Below are 14,896 nucleotides of genomic sequence, written 5' to 3' on the forward strand. Positions count from 1 at the left end.
GTGGATGCTCTGAAAGTGTAGCTGCTAGAATAAGAATAGCCTGAGCAATGTTCAGAGAGCTCCTACCTCTGCTGGTGACAAAAGGCTTTTCGCTCAGAGTAAAAGGTAGACTGTATGATGCATGTGTATGAACAGCCATGCTATATGGCAGTGAAACATGGGCTGTAACTGTTGAGGATATGCGTAAGCTTGCAAGGAATGAAGCCAGTATGCCCCGCTGGATGTGTAATGTCAGTGTGCATACACGACAGAGTGTACGCACCCTGAAAGAAAAGTTTGATTTAAGATGCATGCATCAGATGTGGTGTGCAAGAGAGACAACTGTGCTGGTATGGTCATGTGTTATGAATGAATGAGGACAGCTGTGTGAAAAAGTGCCAATGACATGTAAAAAGGACCCACCACACTCTTGGAGTGGTTGGCATTAGGAAGGGCATCCAGCTGTAGAAACCCAGCCAGTATCAGACTGGAACCTGGTGCAACTCTCCTGCTGACCAGTTCCAGTAAAACAGTCTAACCCATGCCAGCATGGAAAGTGGATGCTAAGTAACGATGATGATGATGATGATGATGATGATGATTATGACGACGATGATATATGTGTGTATGTATATATATTGAGACAGACAGACAGACAGTGTATGCTTGTGTTTGTCTCCCCATGACTTTGCAACTAGTGTTGATTTGTATACATCCCAGTAACATTGTGGTTCAACAAAAGAGACTAATAGAATAAGTAGCAGACCTTGAAAATAAGTACTGGGTGTGATCTGATTAACCAAACACTTCAAGATGGTACCCTAACATGGCCACAGTCCAACAATTAGAAACAAGTAAAAATATAAAAGATGAAAGTATGAGCAGAAGGCAGAAGGCTACAAATTTTGGATGATGGGATTAGTCTATTACATCAACCACCAGTTATTCACTGATCCTTATATATCAGTTCTAAAAGGATGAAAGGCAAAATCTACCTCGGCAGGATTTGAACTCAGAACGGAGCCACAGGCGAAATACTGCTAAGCATTTCATCCAGCATGCTAAAAATTCTGTCGGCTCACTTGCCTAAATACCCTGATGCTGTACCAGACAGTGGACCAGGCTTCTGATCTTAATTGATTGGAAGTGTTATCATGTTCGTTGTTTTGTCTTAGTATAAAAGATGGGCTACAGTAAATATTCTGCTCAATACTACAGATTTGTTTGTCAGTTGCTTGAACTTAATCAGTTGAGTATGTCCCTTGGTGGCTGATGATATGTGCATCTCTGATCATGAGCAGAAGTAGTGGTGGGGCATTATAACCATGTGTTAAGAGGGATTCTTTGAATAATATATTTGAATAATTCACCCATGGAAACATGAGTATTTCGTTCAACATTCTTAAACAACCCTTATTCAGGGAACTTTTGAGTTGGATGGGCTACTTGATCTGAAAAAAATTTTGACTGGACCCCCACCTGCAAGGTGATGCATTCTTTCCACACCCTCAGGGTTGGCACCCTCAACGTTGGCACTCTGAAAGGTAGGTCTGGTGAGATAGTCGAGATGCTTGAACGGAGATGTGTGGATATATGTTGCATGCAAGAAATAAGGTGGAGAGGAGGATCAGCTAGGTTCCTCACAGGCAAGGAACGCAGGTACAAGATTTTCTGGGCAGGGAACACTGACGGGGTTGGTGGCGTGGGTATACTTATCGCTGAGAAATGGGTAGATAAAGTAATTGAGGTAATCAGAGTAAGTGACAGAATACTTAAGATTAGATTAGTGCTTCATCATAGTTTAGCAACCATTATATCAGCCTATGCTCCTCAGTCGGGGCTACCCGATGGACAGAAAGACCGATTCTATGACACTCTACTGCAGACTACCTCATTGACGAACGACAGAGACCTTATCTTTGTGGCTGGTGACTTCAATGGTCACGTTGGACGACATGCTGGGGGCTTCCATGGCGTACATGGAGGCTATGGCTATGGCTCCCGCAACGAGGAGGGAACCAGGCTGCTGGAGTTCTGCGATGCAAATAATCTTATGATTTGCAACACTAACTTCAGGAAACCTACCAGCCACCTAGTCACTTACCAATCGGGCCAACATACCAGCCAAATTGACTACATCCTTACAAGGCAAAGGGAGAGATGGCTGCTTATAAATGCCAAAACCTTCCCAGGTGAAGAATGTACCCCACAACATAGACTGGTAGTTAGTGACTTTAGGATCAGGACTAGGAGGACAACCAGAAGACGACAAATATGGAAAAGAAGGATCTGGAAGCTTAAAGATCCTGCAAATGGACAGAGATTTAGGGACATATTACTTGAAGCCTCTGACGAAGTAGAAGGGGATAGAGCATCACAGAGGGTAGAAGACAGCTGGACGTTTCTAAGGGACAACCTGCTGAGAGCCACTGACCAGATCTGTGGCTGGTGCAAAGTCCCCTCTCGACCTAGAATAACGTGGTGGTGGAACAATATTGTAGACAGGGCTATTAGAGAAAAGAGACAGGCTTGGAAGGTCTGGAAAAATGGGGGTAGCAGGGAATTGTATCAGACTGCCAAAAGAGAAGCTAGGAGACAGGTTTATTTAGTGAGAGGGGAAGCAGATAAGAAAAAATTTGCCAATGTTCTGCGCCGTGAGGACCAAAGACTGGAGGTGTTTCGTGTTGCAAGACAGTGTGTGAGAGAGAATCGTGATGTGGTAGGAGAGAAGTGTGTTCGCATGGAAGATGGTTCACTTGCGCTAAATGAGGATGCAAAGAGAGAGGTTTGGAGATGCCACTATGAAAGGTTGCTGAATGAAGAAAATGAATGGGATAAAGAGAGTCTGCCGAATGTTGACCCAACAGAGGGACCAGCTATCCGAGTTGATAGTTCTGTGGTAGCTAAGGCAATTAGAAGCATGAAGACAGGGAAAGCCCCAGGCCCATCAGGAATCACTGCAGAGATGCTCAAAATGTCTGGTAGTGTCGGCTATAGCCTAGTCACCCATATAGTTAATCAGTGATACACAAAGGGGTCATACCCAATGACTGGTGTAGCAGTATAATAGTCAACTGCTACAAAGGTAAAGGTGATGCCCTAGATACAAATAACTACAGAGGTATCAAGCTGTTGGACCAGGTGATGAAGGTTATGGAGAGGGTCATAGCCCAACTAATTAGAGAGAGAGTTAGTTTAGATGAGATGCAGTTTGGGTTTGTGCCAGGGAAAAGTACTACTGATGCTATATTCCTGGTAAGGCAGCTGCAGGAGAAATACCTAGCCAAAGATAGCCCCTGTAACTGGCTTTTGTTGACATGGAGAAAGCCTTCGACAGGGTCCCCCGATCCCTTATCTGGTGGGCAATGAGAAAACTAGGGATAGATGAATGGTTAGTGAGAGCTGTGCGGCCCATGTATAGGGACGCCGCTAGTAGGGTGAGGGTTGGAAATGAGTACAGTGAAGAATTCCGGGTAGAGGTAGGGGTCCACCAAGGCTCAGTACTCAGCCCCCTCCTATTTATCATAGTCCTCCAGGCAATAACGGAGGAATTCAAGACAGGATGCCCTTGGGAGCTCCTCTATGCTGATGACCTTGCTCTAATTGCTGAGTCGCTATCAGAACTGGAGGAGAAGTTTCAGGTGTGGAAACAAGGATTAGAATCGAAGGGCCTCAGAGTCAATCTAGCTAAAACCAAAGTCGTAATCAGTAGGAAGGTAGACAAATCACAAACACCTTCAGGTAGATGGCCCTGCTCGATCTGTAGAAAAGGTGTAGGTAGAAACTCTATAGGTGCACCAAGTGTAAGCTATGGACACATAAGAGATGCAGCAATGTCAAAGGAAGGCTAACTAGGAAGATGGTTTTTGTATGTGGCAGATGCTCAGGAACAATAAACACTGAAAATGCTCTGAGACCAACTTCCGTCACTTTCCAGGGAGAAAAACTAGAAATAGTTGATAGTTTCCGTTACCTAGGTGACCAAGTCAGCAGCGGGGGCGGGTGTGCTGAAAGTGTAACTGCTAGAGTAAGAATAGCTTGGGCAAAGTTCAGAGAGCTCTTACCTCTGCTGGTGACAAAAGGCCTCTCGCACAAAGTGAAAGGCAGACTGTATGATGCGTGTGTACGAACAGCCATGCTACATGGCAGTGAAACATGGGCCGTGACTGCTGAGGATATGCGTAAGCTCGCTAGAAATGAAGCCAGTATGCTCCGATGGATGTGTAATGCCGGTACTCACACTCGGCAGAGTGTAAGTACCTTGAGAGAAAAGCTGGACCTAAGAAGCATCAGTTGTGGTGTGCAAGAGAGACGTTTGCACTGGTATGGTCATGTGGCGAGAATGGATGAAGATAGTTGTGTGAAAAAGTGCCACACCCTAGCGGTTGAGGGAACCTGTGGAAGAGGCAGACCCAGGAAACCCGGGACGAGGTGGTGAAGCACGACCTTCGAACTTTAGGTCTCACTGAGGAAATGACTAGAGACCGAGACCTCTGGAAGTGTGCTGTGCGCGAGAAGACCCGGCAGGACAAGTGAGTCCACAACCCGTGGCCTTCTACATGGGATGGAGCCAGCCTACGTATGCATACCTTCCCTTCTTGGGACACAAAACTCTACTTGTGAAGACGTGTTGAGGCAAGTGAGGATCAGAATCGAAATCGATCAATGGAAATTGCGGATGTGCTACCAGTGCCAGTGGCATGTCGAAACTCTGCTTGTGAAGACCCATTGAGGCAAGTGAGGATCAGAATCGAAATCGATCAATGGAAATCGATCAATGGAAATTGCAGATGTGTTACCAGTGCCGGTGGCATGTAAGAGAACTTTCTGTTTCGCGACCATTGCCAGCACCGCCCCGTTTCGTGTCCGTTGCCAGCCTCGCCTGGCCCTCGTGCCGGTGGCACATAAAAAGCACCATCCGTTCGTGGCCGTTTGCCAGCTCTGTCTGGCACCAGTGCGGGTGGCACGTAAAAAGCACCCACTACACTCACGGAGTGGTTGGCGTTAGGAAGGGCATCCAGCCGTAGAAACACTGCCAGATTTGACTGGGCCTGATGAAGCCTTCTGGCTTCACAGACCCCAGTAGAACCGTCCAACCCATGCTAGCATGGAAAACGGACGCTAAATGATGATGATGATGATGATGATGAGATCACCATGTTGCACACATATGGTTATGATGCATGTGCCCAGTGTACCCTTATCAGATGGGCTTTGTACATTTATAAGAAAAGAGAATAAAAAAGATAAAAATATAATAATAATAATAATAATAATAATAATAATAATAATAAGAAGAAGAAGAAGAAGAAGAAGAAGAAGAAAAACAACAACAACAACAACAACAATAATAGCAGCAGCAGCAGCAGCAGCAGCAACAACAACAACAACAATAATGGTTTCAGATTTTGGCACAAGGCCAGCAGTTTTGAGAGGAGAGGTAAGGCAATTATGTTGACCCAATTGATAAACTGGTACTTATTTTATCAACTTCAAAAGGGAGAAAAAGCAAAGTTGGCCTTGCAGAATTTGAACTCAGAACATAGAGATGGATGAAGTGCCGTTAAGCGTTTCACCTGGCATGTTATGAATTCTGCCAGCTCATCACCTGAATAGTAATTATAATAATAGTAATAATAACAAAAATAATCCTTCCTACTAAAGGCACAAGACCTGAAATTAGGGGGAGGGGACTAGTCAATTACATTGACCTCTGTGTATCACTGGTACTTAAATAGTCAACCTTGAAAGGATGGAAGGTAAGGTTGACCTCACTGGAATCTGAAATGCTGCTAAACATTTTTTCCAGCATGCTAACGATTCTGCCAGCTTACCAATTAATAATAATAATGATAACAATAATAATTATTTCAAATTTTTGCCAGGGAAGGGGACAAGTCAATTACATCGACCCCAGTGTTTCACTGGTACTTAATTTATTGATCTCGAAAGGATGGAAGGCAGAGGTCGACCTCGGTGGAATTTGAACTCAGAACGTAGCGATGGGCGAAATACTGCTAACCATTTCACCCAGCGTGCTACGAATTCTGTCAGCTCACCAATTAATAATAATAATAATAATAATAATAATATAATAATAATAATAATAAGAAGAAGAAGAAGAAGAATTTGTAAGGGGACAGGGTGGAGTGAATTAGATTGACCCCAGTACTTAACTGATGCTTATTCTATTGCCCCCACCTGGAAGGCTAAGAGGCAAAGTTGACCCTGGTGTGAACTGAACTTAGAAAGTAACCAAATACTCCTAGGCATTTAGTTAAATGCTCAACTACTAAATCTCTTATCCACCACCAATATTTCTCCCTGTCCATATCACAGCTCTACCATCTTGAAAAATAAAGGAGCGCATTGAATAATATGGTTCCAAAAGAGACTGTCTGAATGAAAGAAAAGGAGCGGAGATTGGGAGATAGGTCGTGGTTAGAATGCCTTTGATGATAGGTCAGCTCAATCAACCGGCCTGGCCTGGGGCTAAACAATATCATTATAAGGATATTAACAGAACCAAGATAAGGAAGATTATAAATAATGAGGTTTTAAGCCCATTTGAATGGAACCTGACTAAAATGCTGGGAGTTAATGGCAGCTAAAGAGGAAGAATAGGTCAGGGTTTGCCGGGGGGGGGGAATAGGAGGGGCAGCTGGAATGAGAAAGAAGTAGTTAGATAAGGAGGGAGTAGAAAGGTGGGTGGAAGGTAAGGGTAAGGGGTAGGAGTGCAGGGTGTTTAATTAAATGAAAGGGTCTCAGAAAAGGAATTTTGTTTGAAGACAGAAAATGAATGGTAATATTTGCAATGCTACAAATATTTTACAGAATGGCCATATTGAGTGGAGCTATTTATAAACAATAACGCGGACGACAACGTTTATAATGATGATGATGATGATAGTGTGCAAGACATGATGCTGTTGTTGATGACGATAATACAGAAGAGGAGGATGGCAATGATGATGATGAGGAGGAGGATAATGATGATTATGGTGATAAGGATGATGAGAATGCTGCTGCTGCTGATGATGATGATAATGATGATGGCATTGACAATTATATTAGAGTTAACAAAAAAAATGAAGTATTATAGATACAATTGTTTTTCCTTCAGAAGCAGAAATGAATCTAAAATTATGGAAAAAATACAAGAGACAAAAGATTAAAAAAAAAAAAATAATTAGACTATTTATAAAACAAGATTCCTTTGTGTGTGTGTGTGTCTGTGTCTGCATGTGTGCACAAGTGTGTGTGTAGGTGTGTGTCTAAAAATAAATGTAAGCTGATATATGCATAAAACTATGATTATATATATGCACACACGCACATAGATATACATATGTACATACACATAATACATATATATATATATATATATTATATATACATATAATTATTACTGTATCATCATCATCATCGTTTAACGTCCGTGATGATGATGATGATACAGTAATAATTATATGTATATATATATATATACATGTATTATGTGTATGTACATATGTATATCTATGTGCGTGTGTGCATATATATAATCATAGTTTTATGCATATATATATATATATATATGTATATATGTTTGCACATGTGTATATATATATATATATATATATATATATGTCTATGTGTGCACATTTACTCCCACCTACCCACCCGCACATCTACTTCTATCATTACCAATCAAGTAATTCAGTATTAATACTATTTATTACGATAGACTAGAAGCTAGTATTGTGTACAGCGCACTAATTTCGGAGGTCTGAGTAATTTTACATTTTTTTATTTGAATCAATCAAAGAACTTCCTTCTCTTTCTCTGCCTTTCTCTCCCTGTCTCTGCCTGCCTGCCTGCCTACCTCTCTCTCTCTCTCTCTCTCTACATACATATACATACATGTGTGTGTGGGGGTGTATATATATATATATATGTATATACAAGTGTATGTGTGTGTGTATATACATATACACAGATACGCACATATGTGCATATACATACATATCTATCTATCTGTCTATCTGTCTCTCTCAACCCCACTCTCTATCTCTACCTATCTATCTATATGTCTGTCTGTCTGTCTCTCTCTCTCTTGCTCTCTCTCACTGTAGAGAAGAAGAAGAAGAAGAAGAAGAAGAAGAAGAAGAAGAAGAAGAAGAAGAAGAAGAAGAAGAAGAAGAAGAAGGGGAAGAAGAAGGGGAAGAAGAAGAAGAAGAAGAAGAAAGGGAAGAAGAAGGGGAAGAAGAAGAAGAAGAAGAAGAATTGTTGAGATCTGTCATGGAGCAGCCCCCTTGCTGTATACAAGATTCTTTGAACAGGCATAGGATTAAAGGCATTCCAACCCTGTCCATCCTATCATTCCAAATATCTGGAGTTATATTTTCTGATGCTTCTTTTGCTTCCTCAAGATGGTAGGGTTTGACTTGAGGAAATTTGGCTGTTATTTTTAGCACGTTGAGTAACAACATAGAGGCTGATTCATTGGCTTGTAAAACAAGACTGTCACAAGATCTAGTGATATAATCACGGTTTGAAAAGTACTGAGTCACTGGCATTCTTTGAAAAATCCTGTATGACAGCCATCATCGTAGATAGATATGTAGATAAATAAATGGATTAAGAGTCTATATTACCATTTATGCACAGGTATAAGGTATAAGCTGGCAGAATCATTAGCATATTGGGCAAAATCATAGAGGTGTTTCATCTGTCTTTACATTCTAAGTTCAAATTCTGCCAAGGTTGATTTTGCTTTTTAACTTTATGGGGTTGATAAAATAACTATCAAGAGAACAGGGGTTGATGTAATCGACTTTCCTCTACCCTAAATTTGCTGGCCTTGTGTCAAAATTTGAAAGCATTTAGGCACAGGCTGTTTGGTTAAGAAACTCACTTTGCAACCATGTGATTTCAGGTTCAGTCCCCTACTAGAGCCCCAAACTGATCAATGTCTTGTGAATGAATGTGGTAAGCAGAAACTGTATGGAAGCTTGCTATATGTGTGTGTGTTTATTCCTCACCATGGGTTGACTGACAACTGGTGTTGGTGTGTTTACACTCTCATATCTCAGTGGTTTGGCAAAAGAGACCAATAGAATGAGTACCAGACTTGAACACCAGAAGAAAAGAAGAAATACTGGGGTTGATTTGTTCAACTAAAACCCTTTAAAGTAGCGTCCCAACATGGCTGCAATCCAATGACTGAAACAAGTAAAAGATAGAAGAGAAAAGATTTATTCAGGAATGGAAAAGTAATGTTCATGGCATTTTAAAAAAATTTTCAGGACCTCCAAGACTAGTAGATGTTATTCCTCCAACTGGAGATTTGGCTTGAATCCTTGCAACAGAATCAACACTACTAAAGGCTCCCAAAGACCCTGATGGTGTCATAAATCTTTTTGATACTAACATGCCCAAACTGCCTTTGATTCTAAGGCACAGACTTTCTGCTTTAAAATGATCCAAGTTAAAATTTCCCTTTATAAAATTTCATGTTTATTTATGTTCCAAGCATCAACTTAATAACAACAATGTAACTTTATTATAGTCTTCATTGTTTCTGAAATTAATTGAAACAAGAAGAAATATGTTACCATATTTCAACAGAAATATGGTAACAAAATAATTAAACTGTGGAGCAAACTAAGTCTACAGACGAACAACTCAGAGTGGAAACAGCCAGAACAAATAATTCTTACTGCCACAGGCACATGGCCAGAAATTTTGGAGGAGGGTTCTAGTCAATTTCATTGACCCCACTGCTCAAATGTTATTTATTTGACTCTGAAAGGATAAAAACAAAGTTGACCTTTGTGGAATTTGAACTTAGAATATAAAGCCAGAAGAAATGTCACCAAGTATTTTGTTCCACATTATTTTATTTTTATTCTTTTACTTGTTTTAGTCATTTGAATGCAGCCATGCTGGAACACCACCTGAAAGGATTTTTAGTCAAAGAAATCGATCCCAGGACTTATTCTTTGTAAGCCTAGTACTTATTCTATCATCTCTTTTACTGAACTGCTAGGTTACAGGGATGTAAACACACCAACATTGGTTGTCAAGCGTTGGTAGTGGGGACAAGCAAACACAAAGACACATACACATAATATATATATATATATATATATATATATGTATATATATATATATATATATATATATATATATATATATATATATATATATATATATATATATATAAACTGAACCACAAAAAAAATATAGCACAAATACTAAATAGAAACTGGTTTATTATCAGACTGCCATAGCAGTGATTGAAGAGTGCTGATTGAGAAAGACAGATTGAAAGATCTCAGCCAGTGATGAACTGTCTCTGCACAATTGGGTCTGTGGTGAGTCCCTATGGTCTGCCTTGCTGATTCCGTTGCTCTTCAGAAAAGGTCCTGCAAGTGCTGTTGATGCAGGTGGTGATCTTGATACACCATTGTAACCCTCGGTCGGTCACTGTGTGGATGATCATCCATACTGTTTGTGGCATTGTCTCATTCCCTCAGCTGCTCAGTTGTCTGAATACTGCAGTTCAAGTCATTAGCAATGACCTATGGATGTTGACCAGCATGGATATGTCTAGTGGCTTGCTCCCTCTGATTTTGTGTCAGTTTTGGCATGCTTGCTGCGTTCAGGAAACGAAAGACAGGATGGTAAATTTGGGTACCTTTTATATCCAATGAGTCAACGTTTTGCACATGCATCATGCTTTTCATAAAGATGCGTTCACAAGCATTACCAACATTACATGCAATCCTTGTGTTTTTAAAATAGAGTGGCGTTGTGGATCAGTGACATCTTCCTGGTGTCAGATTACCTAGAAATGTGATAAAATCCATATAATCTCAATATCAGGTATGAAACAAATAATCTTTTACAGTGCGACGTTTCTTTTGTAGTTCAGTATATTTATATACAACAGGTTTCTTTCAGTTTCCGTCTACCAAATCTACTCACAAGGCATTGGTTAACCTGAGGCTATAGTAGAAGACTCCTGCCCAAGGTGCCATGCAATAGGACTGAACCCAGAACCATGTAGTTGGGAAGAAAGCTTCTTGCTATACAGCCATGACTGCGCCTATGCTAACATTTCTGCCAGCTCTCTAGCAGAAAAGAATAATGGCAATGAATCTTATTGAACATTTACCCAACTGTACCAATCCAAATCTAAAGACTTTATAAATTTTATGTTATTAACCCCGAAAGGATAAAAAGCAAAATTTATCTTGGTGAAATTTGAACTCAGAATACATACAGTTGGAATAAATACCACTCTGACAACTCTGACAATTTGCCAACTATTGGTTTTATGGTCAAATTATAATTACCAGTATTCACAATTTTTTTTAATTACCAGTATTCATGATGAACAAAAAAAATCTAACTACTTTTTAGTAACAGCAAAAAAAAAAAATGAAGAGAAAATAGTAAAAAATAATTTTAAAAAACTGTTGCGGAAAGCTGCTTGACTGCTTTTCTTGAAACTTTTATGGCTGTGTAGTTAAAAAGTCTGTTTTCCAGCCATGTAGTTTTGTGTTCAGTCCCACTGTGCAGCACCTTGGGCAAGAGTCTTCTATTATGGCTTGGGCCAAATGTAATTCTTGTAGATTCAGTAAACAGAAACCAAAAGAAGCCTGTAGGATATATATATATATATATATATGTATGTGTGTGTGCATGCACGTGTGTGCATGCACGTGTGTGTGTGTGTGTACCTTTGTCTTGAAATCATGGTTGTTAACAAACATCTCCATCATATGAGCAGTGTTGTTCATTTCCAGCTGATGAGGATATATTACCTTGCTTGGAAATAGGTATGGGTTGGTAAAAGGCAAGACATTTGGCAATAAAAAACCTGCCTCAGTGTATTCCTCCTGACCCATAGAAGCATGGAAAAGTGGATGTTAAATGATGATGATGGTGATAATGATGATGATGATGATGATGATGACGATGATGATGATGGTGTTTGTGTGTATGGGTGTGTATATGTGAGCATGTGCGTGTGTGTGTGTGTGTGTGTGTGCATGTGTGTAGGCATGGCTGTGAGGTTAAGAATGTTTGCTTTCTAGCCATATGGTTTCAGGTTCAATTCAACAACATGGCACCTTGGGAAAGTGTCTTCTGTTATAACTCTAGGCTAACCAAAGCCTTGTAAGGGGATTAGGTTAAAGGAAGCTGAAATTAGCCTATATACTTACTTGTGTGTGTATCTATCTATGTCCCTTCATCCTGGCATTGCATGATAAGAATAAGAAAGTGTCACTCTCATATAAGTGCTGTCTTTCATGAAAACATGTCCAGCAGGTGTGGCTATGTAGTAAGAAGCTTGCTTCCCAACCTCATGGTTCTGAGTTCAGTCCTTGGGCAAGTATCTTCTACTATAGCCTCAGGTGACCATAGCTTTGTGAGTGGATCTGGTTGACAGAAACTGAAAGAAGTGGCAAGCTGGCAGAAACGTCAGCATGCCGGGTGAAATGCTTAGCGGTATTTTATCTACCGCTACGTTCTGAGTTCAAATTGCACCAAGGTCGACTTTGCCTTTCATCCTTTCGGGGTCGATTAAATAAGTACCAGTTATGCACTGGGGTCAATATAATCGACTTAATCCGTTTGTCTGTCCTTGTTTGTCCCCTCTGTGTGTAACCCCTTGTGGGCAGTAAAGAAATAAGAAACTGAAAGAAGCTCATTGTATGCATGTCTACGTGTGTGTGTGTGTGTGTGTCTCACCACTACTTGACAACCAGTGTTGATATGTTTATATCCCTTTAACTTAGCAGTTTGGCAAAAGAGATCAACAGAATAAGTACCAAGCTTTAAAAAAATAAGTACTGGGGTTGATTCATACATACATACATACATTCTTCAAGGTAGTGCTCCAGCATGGCCGCAGTCTAATAACCAAAACAAGTAAGAGATAAAAAATTAAAATGTGGGAAAATATTCCTTCCTGCTCTAGGCACAAGGCCCAAAATTTTTGGGGAGGGGACCAGTTGATTGGATCGATCCCAGTATATAACTGGTACTTAATTTATTGACCCTAAAAAGATGAAAGGCAAAGTCGACCTCAGCAGAATTTGAACTCAGAATGTAAAGACAGATGAAATACCACTAGGCATTTCGCCTGGCATACTAACATTTCTACCAGCTCACCGCTTTACTGTTTCATAAATATTCTTTTCTGCTCAAAGCACACGGCCCAAAATTTTGGGGAGGGAGCCAGTCAATTAGAGCAACCCCAGTATGCAACTGGTACTTAATTTATCAACCCTGAAAGGATTGAAGGCAAAGTCAACCTTGGTAGAATTTGAACATAAAGACAGACAAAATACTGCTAAGCATTTTGCCAGCTTGCTGCCTTAGAATGTGGGAAAAAATTACCTAGCTTGGAGACAGTTAAGAGTTGGTGATAGGATTTGATTCCAATCGTAAAAAAATGTGGCCTCAATGAATTCCTTCTGATCCAAGCATGCATGGAAGGAAATATGTATTTCAAAATGATGATAATTATAATAACGGCCAGAAGGAATTAACAGCAGTACTCCAGCATGGTCACAGCTCTTAAGCTGAAACTAGTAAAAGAAATATCTGTACACATTTTCTTTTTCACAGGCAAGAAGGATTATTTTTCTGCAGGAGCCAGATTTCAAAAAAAAAAAAAAATAAAAAAAAAAAAATAAAAAAAGAAAAAACTCCTGGTGAGCTGTATCAACAAAAAATAATCTGTATAAAATCTGCAGGGAAAAAAAAATCTCTCTATATATAAACGGCAGTTTGTCTGTGTGTGTGTCTGTTAGGTTGTACCCTCACCCTGACCACGGCTTTCAACCGATTCTGATGAAACTTGATACACACATAGCCCAATGTCATAATTCAAAACTAACACAGCGAAAATTTTGAAAAGTTCCCCCAGTTCTGAAAAAAATCGATAAATTCGACATGGAGCCGAGAATCAGAAACACAAACCACAGACTGTCTAGGGGACGCAACTCGACCTTTTTAACTCTCAAAAAAAATTTACCATAATATTTTTTCCATTTTTTTGCTATTTTTTGGCTATAACTCTCTAAAAATGCTTTATAGTTATTTCCCTTACAAACCCGAGCAACGCCGGGTGATACTGCTAGTATACATATAAATTACTATGACTGATTTGTCACAGAAGTGAAAGTTTTATCATCATCATCATCATCATCATCAACACTGTCATCATCATCGTTGTTGCCACCACCACCACCACCACCATCATCATCGTTGTCATCATCATCATCATCAGTGTTTAGTATCCATTTCTCCATGCTTGCATGGATTGACCAGGATTTGTTGAAGCGAATTTTCTATAGTTGGACACCACCTTTCCTGTTGCCACCCATCATCTGTTTCCAAGTAAAGCATTATTCCCTAGAACCAGATCTATTTTTACAGAAGATTGGAAATGAAGGACATTGCTTCCATAATAATGACATCCATTTACAACTATCTCATGAAGTTAAGGCAAAGAGACAGTAATACACACTTGTGTATGTACATACACACACACACACATACATACATACATACATACATACATACATACACACATGCTCACATACATACGTACATACATACATACATACATACATACATACATACATACATACATACATACATACATACATACTTACATACATACATAAATTCTTTCTTTTATTCTTTTACTTGTTTCAATTATTTGACTGTAGCCATGCTGGAACATTGCTGCTAGTCAAACAAATTGACCCAAAGACTTATTCTTTGTAAGCCTAGTACTTATTCTATCAGTCACTTTTACCAAACCGCTAAGTTAAGAGGACACAAACACACCAGCATCATACAAACACAGACACAAATACATATATACATATATACATACATACATATATAC

Source organism: Octopus sinensis, linkage group LG6 (assembly GCF_006345805.1).
Source record: "Octopus sinensis linkage group LG6, ASM634580v1, whole genome shotgun sequence".
Classification (NCBI taxonomy): Eukaryota; Metazoa; Mollusca; class Cephalopoda; order Octopoda; family Octopodidae; genus Octopus; species Octopus sinensis.